Genomic DNA, 9,705 nt, shown 5'->3' on the forward strand with positions numbered 1-9,705 from the left:
TAGTAGCAGTAGTAATAGTAGTAATAGTAGTAGTAGTAGTAGTAATAGTAGTAATAGTAGTAGTAGTAGTATTTAATAGTAGTAATGTTTTTCCTTCCTTTTCATTTTTTTTTCTTTTCCTATCCCTCTTTCTTCCTTATTTAAAGAAAATCCAATATTCCATTTGAATTTGGTGCTTCTTTTGGTTGACATATTTTCTAGGTTACTAAAGACAGCTAGTTGGCGTGCTGTCACTACCTCTCTTAATAGATGTTGTTTGTATGACAGATTCGACATAAACTATGCTACTATTCTTTGCCCAAATCTGAAATTCGAACACTTTGTAACAGTTGTCAGGAATTCGGAAAAGTGGAGGCATCACAGTAAATCTTACAATGTTTTCTGTTTCTTGTAATTTTCAACCTCCTAACTAAATTCAGCTGGGTGGTGGCATCTCGGATTTTAAAGAAATCTCTCAGATGGAACCTTCTGTTTGGAAGACTCCGACAGCTGGTTCGGGGAGACAAGCTACAGTGGCCTGTGACGTCACTGGTCTGCGTGGAGACCCCCAAACAACATGGCGGGCGGAAGGGTGCTGCCCCTCGGCTGGCTGGACGAGGTGAGGCGAGGCTGGTGGGGAAGAGGCTCGGTGTTGAAGGAAAGGGATACTTTAACGCCTTCTGTCCGATGACATTATGCGGGGGTCTTCGGAGATAAAGTGATTGAAATCTAGGATATTGTACTAATAAGGTCCGATTCGCGCATATAGTGCGGGAAGACGGAATGAATAAGATATGTGAATGTGCACGTTTGCTTATAAGTATGAATATATCAAAATAATATCTTCACACCTTCCTTCTTCAGTTGGGCCCACATGCCGGGCACTGAGGCTTCCAGTGCACATGGAGGGGGCCAGACTGATGAACGCCGCGGCGGGCGCTGGAGGTCCCCCCGGCGAGGCTGGTGCAAGACTGCGCCTCCGTCTCCGTCTGCCTCAGCAAGGGCCTCGGGCCCCGGTCGGCTCGTATCGCGGGGACCAAGGATTCATTCGTGGGTAGTTATCATGGAGTCTATTTTTCTCTGTCTTTGATAAGGAGAAAAGCTAGGGCAGAATTTTTTTACCCATATCGCTAGCTGCATACGTTTATAAAAATATATTTTTTTTTCTTTCTTTCCATAAGGACACTCGTTAGCCACGTTCATTCTAGCTTTCGTTATTATTGTTATTATTATTATTGTTTTTTGTTAGGGCCGTCCGCCTCGTCTCTCTGCCCCCACACAAGGCAGACGGCGTGCTATTCACAGGGTCGTGAACACTGAACAGCCCCAAAGAGGCACCGAGCACCACAGCGTCCCAGAACACTACGAGGGGAAACGCCAAGTGGCGAGGCAGGGCACGAAATAAACACAAAATGAGTCTTTCCTTTATATACACAAGTTATTTACCCGTACACTTTTCTATAGGCCACAATACAGGGGGGAAACCAGCATGTCACACTCCCACGATACAGTTTTATAACAGGGCAACACAAAGTTTATCAGGTCACAAAGGCACCCCACGAGGTCTTCACAGGAGCAGCACCCAAACCCGCGTCTATCTTGGCTTGTTCCTCCGCTCCTCCGTCATAGCCATTTGCGTCATGTTTGCCCAGGTCCCTTCATGTTAACACATGCCCAGGTCATCCTTTTCATTTTTAACACATGTTTGGGCCAGAGACAAAGACCCACTGGCGTAGCATTATTATTATTATTTATTATTATTATATTGTTTATATTTTTATCATTATTGATATTGTAGTTATTATTATGTAAATTTGCTGTTCAAATCACTGGTAGATTGTAACCGACGTGAAAAACGGGGAAGCTGATTATTACCAAAAATAAAAGGTTCCTCGTTCTGTTCCTACCCCGTATTCTAATACTCTCCTCAATATCCTGGCTGTCCCAAATAATGTGTTTTTTGTGTGTGTGGGGAAAGTGGATCTTTAGCTCTATTCCGATTTTTTCCCATAAAGTTCTTAAAATTTTGTGTTACACTTCCAAGGGCTCCTACAATAACAGGTACCACAGAAAACCTTTCGAAGACTCCAAAGCCTTTGGATTTCCCGTTTGATGTCCTGATATTTTTCAATTTTTTCTTTCTCTTTTCATCTATTCTCTTGTCTCCAGGGATGGCAACATCAAAAATTATTGCAGACTTTCTCAACCTTATAAATATGACAATATCAGGCCTTCTTGTTTTGATGGTTGATCACATTAGATATCATGTCCCGAAGAAGCTATTAGTGGTATTTTCCGAGACTGTTTCTGGGCTGGGGTTCATACCATTGATCAGACCTTTCAAGCAAAAACGTTTCACAAAGTTCCAATGAATCATTTTTGGGGGGGCATTATCGTGTTCCCCCTCTTATACTGCGTCTGAGCCAGCTTCTTGCACTCACTAACTAAAATGACTCACAGTTTCTCCTCTTTCTTTACATAATCTACATGCCGGGGAATAGCTTATTTATCATGTTATACTTTATATAGTTTGTTCTGGGTAGCTTGCTCTTTAGCAGCGCAATCAACGCTTCTGTAGTTATTTTCAGATCAGACTTTCTCATCCAACTCCAGGTTTTGTCTTTGTCCGTTTTACAGGCATATCACTAACAAACTGACTTTACATTTGTTTCCCCATCCAGGCCCCATTCCCTTTTCTCTCATCGATTTTTTTAAAGTCATGTTTACTACAACTTTTTTCAAATTCCAAATACCGTCATCTTTGACACCTTGCAACAATCTCCCCTTAGCATGTTTGAGGTACCATCCCAGGTTTTTCTCTGCACTTTTGATAACTCTTCGCAGCTCATCAATCCTCTTCCACCATCCTTTCTACTAAGAATAGTCTACTACATCACTTTTGGATGCAAAACCCCTTTTGCATAGTAAGTAATTTTCTGGTCTTTCTGTCTAATTCCCTTATTTCTTCTATATTCCATTTCAAAATTTCCAGCCCCATACCTTAAAACTGCAACGCCCAAGTGTTTATTGCTTTATCTTGTTTTTACCATTTAGTTTAGACTTCAGTATTAACCTTACTCTACGTTTGTCTCTTTTACAAAATATTATTTTTATTATATTATTTATTATTATTATTATTTATTATTTATTATTGTTGTTGTGGTTGTTGTTCTTGTTCTTGTTATTAATGTTTGTCATTATTATTATCAGTTATTATTAATGTTTGTTATTATTATTATCAGTTATATTATTAATAGTTATTATGACCATTATTACGATTATCATTATTATTTTTATTATTATCATTATTATTTTTAAATTTTTATTTTATTCTGTTATTGTTATTAATGTTTTTTTTATTATTATGTTATTTATTAAATTTTTATTATTATTATTATTATTATAGAGATTTTTATTTTTTCTACTATCAACACTATTAGAATCCTTTATATTGTTATTATTTTCATTGTTGTTGTTATTATTACTATTAGTATTTTTTATCATATCATTGTTGTTATTATTATTATTGTTATTATTATTTATTATTTTTATTTTTTATCATAATTATTGTTATTATTATTATTATATTATTGTTATTTCATTATCATTATTATTAATGCTATATCATAATTATTATTTATATGATCATTATTGGGTATCATTACTATCATTATAATTTTGTTGTATTAATTTTGTTATTTATATCTTCTGTTTCAATTGTTTTCTTTGTTTTCTTTTTCCTTTCCTCGCCAGGGCCCTCCGCTTGCGAAAGGTCTTCGGGGGAGGCTGCGGCAGGCGGGGGTGCTCGCGGCCGCGGGAATTACGCCCTGGACCACGTGATGCCCCCCCTCGCAAGGGACCACGCCCTCGTCCGGACCACGCTCGGGGTATGGAACACACGCGCCCGCACATGCACGCCTACGCATACACGCACGGATACACACATGCACACCTACGATACATGCACGGATACACACACACACACACCCCAACACACACACAACCACACACACACACACACACACACACACACACATATTCTCTTCTCTCACACACACACACTACATGGTATAGGCTTGAGTGATGCTTGAGAACGTACTGATAAGAGTGAACAGTTTTTTATAGATAGATAGATATTAATGAAACTTGATTAGGAATATGCGAAATATCGATTCGGTGATTTTTTTATAGAATCTGAATGAAAAACACGTATTTTTATGCGCTAACTTTCATGAATGTTAAAAATGTAATCTTTGACTTACATTTAAAGCCCAGATGATAAGGGGTGGATATAAAGATACTTAATTATTGGACTTTTTATACAGCATGATTGAGAGTGACATGTCATTGTTGCATTATTTAAAATACAATGCATTTGATTGGAAATTTGTAAAAAAGAGCAATTTGTAAAAAGATTTACCATTTATTTTAATTATCTTTTATATCTTTACATCAATATCAATAATCTTTTAAATTAATAACAATAATTGTAATAATAATAATGACAATGATAGTAATAATAATAATAATAATAATAATAATGATAATAAAATAATAAAAATTTAATAAATAATAATAATAATAATAACAATAATAATAATAAAAATAATAATAATAAAATAATGATAATTTAATAATAATTTATATCAATAAGCCCATTTTTATCTCAGCCATTAATACCCTCGGGAGCAAAGTCCAAGGTAGACCTTGAGGGCGTCCAGACCAACATTTTTGCACCTCGAGTGTGACCTCAAACACGTCAGGCCCGAGCAGGTGTGCAGGCGACTGAGGGAGGTGAGGTAGTTGGTGATTTCAAACTCACGTACGTTATGTTTGCCTGTGTCTGTGGGTGTGCGTATGCATAACTATGCTTTCACCAAACATGCATACATACTACTGTAACTATACAAACGTATACATAATCAATGCATATAAAATAGATTGATAGTATGAAATATTTAGCGGAATGAAATGATATGATAATACCTGCAGTTTGTAGTCTACACTCAACAACACACACACGCACACCACACACACACACAACACACACACACACACCCACACACACACACACAACACACATATATATTTTAAAATATATAGATATATATATATAATATATATATAATACACAAAACACACACACACACACACAAAACACATATACACACACACACACACACACACCAAAACACACACACACACCCCAAAACACACACACACACACACACACACACACACACACACAATATATATATAATATATAATATATATATTATATATATATTAATATATTAGGAAATGAAAATAAATCGTGACGTTTCCAAACTTCACGAGTTCCCCTTTAGACGAGTAATAAATCGAAATAGTTTATTTTTTTTCTGAAGAGGAAACTCGTTAAGTTTTCGACACGTCACGATTATTTTCATTTTTTACTATGGCTGTTTTTCCCTTTTTATCTTGTGTACACATTACTGTATTTTTGTTTGTGTCAAATAATATATTATACATGTATATGTAGCGTGAATATATATATATATTATATATATATATATAATATATATATATATATATTAATATATATATTTTATGTGTGTGTGGGGGTTTTGTGTGTGTGTGTGTGTGTGTGTGTGTGTGTGGGGTTTTGTGTGTGTGTGAATGAGTGATATATGTTGAAAATTGTTTTAGATAATACCGTTTTACAGCATTAAGGTAAATAAAATCAACGACAGGAAATCGGTATGCTTATACTTGCACACTGTTTATAATACACATTTACACATCCCTTCTCTAATATACATCAGGTCAAGAAAGACGAAGCAGCAGCGATTGGGAGAAGAGGTCGTATTACGGGCACAACCCATGACGGCGTCTGCGTCCGCCTGGTCGTCCACTGCGACATCACGCCTGAAAACATTCCGCTTTTGACTAAGAAATTGGTTTACGTCATCAGAGAATTCGAGACTGAGGTGAAATTTCCATTGTTATTCACTGAGACATCCGGTGTCATGAATAGGACATGGGAAAAGTGAATAGAGATTTCGAGAATGAGTGAAATGTGTGCACATTTGTATTTAAAGAAATCATTATTATATAAGAAAATATACTGTTGCTTGTATGTGTATATATATATATATATATATTATATATATAATATATATATATATTATATATATTATATATATATATATATATATGCATATATATATAAAATATATATAATAATATTTTATTATAATATATATATATGTAAATTATATATAAAATATATATATATATATATATATAATATATATATATATATTATTTTATATTTGTGGTGTGTGTGTGTGTGTGTGTGTGTGTGTGTGTGTGTGTGTGTGTGTGTTTTGTGTTTTATATGAATAAAATATAAAAAATTATATATATATATATATATAAATAAATATATATAATAATTTATATATAGTCATCAGCCAGGGTAATCATTAAATTACTCATGTCTAACTACCATCATCAACATTGTCATTACCATAGTTCTTGGGGCAACTACTGTAACCTTTGCTTGTATGTGATCTGTATTCCCATGATTTTAGATTCATTCAACTGCATTGCCCTTTTTTATAACATTCGCTAGCACCATTCATTTCATAATTATGTAGAAGAAGAAATAAAGAGACCATAAAATTATTCATACCAGAAATCCTCAGTTACAGAAAAGGGGCAACATAATATTTAACAAAGGCAAGCATGATGCTTGTTACGATGAAAGATACACACGGAAAACACGAGAAAAGAGGAAAAGCGATTATTAAAAACGCAAGACACCATTGGTTTTAAAATTTTTTTGTCCTACCCACCATTCTTCCTTAGGATATTATATCACCTAAAGTCAGTGTTTTAAAACTTTACAATTTATAAGTATGATATTTGTCGCATAGTTATGGTTTGTTCACTCCTAGTATTGTTTGTATCCTTTAAATTTTCAGTTTTTTACAATTATTGTAATTGTATCATCATTAGTACATATTTAGATACAGTTCCAACAGGATTAACTTTTCAAAGCTGAAGTTAGGGCTTTCAGCTGACTTTTAAACAATTACTCTATAACTCAACCAAAGCTTTTTTCTCTTTTTTTATCGATACTAACACTATAATGGTAAGGTAAGGGGTTAGTATCTATACTTTATTACTGAAGACTAGATGCGTCTCATTTTAAGGAATCATTAACAAAACTAGAAATACAGAAAATGTCAATAATTCAAAAGTTGGCCAACCAGAAACCAACATCCCGATTTCATGTCTAAAATCCGAGCGGCCTGTTACTGCTTTCTCTCCATAGCTGCCGACCTGAAGTGTGACTTTGACTCGAAAGGGGGATGTTATCGTTGCGGAAAAACACTCGTGAATCGTGAAGCGCAATCACGCCTGTTAACTTTTCCGAAGGAATTTTGAATATTTTTGGTTTGCTGGATACTGCAACGGGGAAGTTTGGGGTCGATACCGTTGCTGGCACCTAAATCTATGAAAATAAAGGGCCTTTTTATCGTTTTTCCAAACTAATAGCAATAATAATAATTCTTAAGTATGGATTATTAGTATCATACAATGCTCCGCACCAACCAATATTGCAAGTGATGAAGAAATGGAATTTTTTTATAACTCCTCCAAGATACTTTAGACAAAAATCCCTAACAGAGATGTAAAAATAATCAGGGGAGACCTCAACCCCAAAAAGTAGGAAAAATAATCTAAAAAATGACACCTGGGGAAAAATTTCGGCCTTGGAGATTAAATGAAAGAGGTAAAGATTTTTTTGAATTTCTGTAGTACAAAATAATTTTAGTAAGCCAATACATTGTTCCAAACACCACCCAAGACACTTGTACACGTGGTTTTCACCAGACAAAAAACACGAAACCAAATTGACTACATTGTGCTAACCAAAAATGGAAGAGTTGCATAAAAAATTCGAAAACAAGAACTGGTGCCGACTGCAACAGTGACCGCCAGCTACTAGCTATCGACTTTAAAATGAGACTCAAGGGGATGGAGCGTCCAACACCACCTCTAGAGCTCGACTACGGAACTCTTGATAACAATTACAGAATTGCAGTGTCAAACAGATTTGAGGTGCTCATCAATGTTAAAGATGATAAACACCAAATGAGTTGTGGGAAGGGGAAAGGAACTCTTACTGAGCGTGCTTAGGAAACTATCGCCAAAAAGGGAAGACAGGTTCCCCCTGGATGTCTGAAGGAGCACTGGGTGAGATTGAAACAGGAAGGTGCCTAAAATAAAAAGGTGTCAATAATCCAGTTGAAAAAGTGGTTTGCAAAGGACAAAGTACAGGAATTCAAGGATTGTTGCGACGAGATGGGGAAGGGTGTTTGAGTGAGCATTGCCAGAGAGTTGAGGACTGTTCTATCGATGGGACAACTAAAGAGCTCTACCAAGGGTGGCGAAAACATCACACGAAAATTTAGACCTACAATGGACACTGTCAAAGCTGAAGATGGACTTGTTTTGTGTGATGGAGGGGAAGTCGGGGATGGATGGAATCAATATTGTTCAACTTATACAGGGAGAATAGGAGTCTAACACAACATTGATTGGACTCAATGACGCGAGGATGAGCCGCCGCCATTTGCTGGACGAGGTGTGAAAGCCATGGAGAAGTGGAAAATAACAAGAGCCCCGGAATGGATGAAGTGGCGGCGGAGCTAATTAGGAATGCTGGCGAAAGTGTTGAATACTTCTTCTAAAAACTCTGTACAAAATATGGAATGAAAAAAAAGGGCCAAAAAGACTGGGTAAAATCAGTCTTTACTCCCTACCTAAAAAAGGTGACGCGCTCCAATGCAACAATAATAGGACAATTGCCTTGGTGGGTCACAGCAGCAAAATTTTGTTGAAAATTGTTGCTGAGGGAATGAAGTTGAAGTTGAGAGAGGAGGTTGCGGACGAACAAGCAGGTTTTCGCCCTGGAAAAGGTACCGGAAACCAGATTCTAAATTTAAAATTGATCATAGAGAAAACAGAGAACATCAGAAAGACCTATACCTTGTTTCAATCGATTATGTGAAGCTTTCGATACTGTTGATCACGATATCCTCTGGAATAACATGTACGATATAAGTTTCCAAACACATCATCCAATAATAAAAGCCTTGTATGACCAACAACAAGCAGCTGTAAGAACCATTATGGGTTAACGAATGGTTTTGAAGTCAAACAAGGAGTACGACAGGGTTGCATTCTGTCTCCGCACCTCTTTAAATATATTCTGAAACAATTATGAGAGGTGCTCTAGAAAATTTTGAAGGAACTGTGGATGTTGGAGGATAAAATATCAAATCTGAGGGACGCCGATGAAATAGTATTGATTGCCAGCAGTATCACTGAACTACAACAACTACTAGATAAAGTTAGAGAAGCAAGCGAAAAGGCTGGCTTATTTCTTAAGCCAAGAAAACTAAAATCATGAAGATTCAAAGATAACCGGCAATGAACAATGATGAACATGTTACAAACATGGAATGATTGTGGAAAATGTGAAAGAGTTCACTTATCTTGGAGCTGTTTTAACTAATACAGATGAATATTCACCGGAGATAAAAAGAAGAATTACATTGCCAAAGCGCACAGTTTGCTCTCAATAACATCTGGAAAGACCGAAGCATTACCTTACGGACAAAGCTGAGGTTATTGAACTCATTAGTTTCCCAATTGATCATATGGTTTGAG

The 9,705-nt window shown here is 35.9% G+C and overlaps 1 pseudogene; it reads left to right on the forward strand.

Annotated features, from left to right (window-relative positions):
- The window catches only part of LOC119570158, an 11,731-nt pseudogene extending 3,562 nt beyond the window's left edge, over positions 1–8,169 (forward strand).
- The last annotated feature ends 1,536 nt before the right edge of the window (positions 8,170–9,705 follow it).

The sequence above is a fragment of the Penaeus monodon genome, unplaced genomic scaffold (genome assembly GCF_015228065.2).
Source record: "Penaeus monodon isolate SGIC_2016 unplaced genomic scaffold, NSTDA_Pmon_1 PmonScaffold_2264, whole genome shotgun sequence".
NCBI lineage: Eukaryota > Metazoa > Arthropoda > Malacostraca > Decapoda > Penaeidae > Penaeus > Penaeus monodon.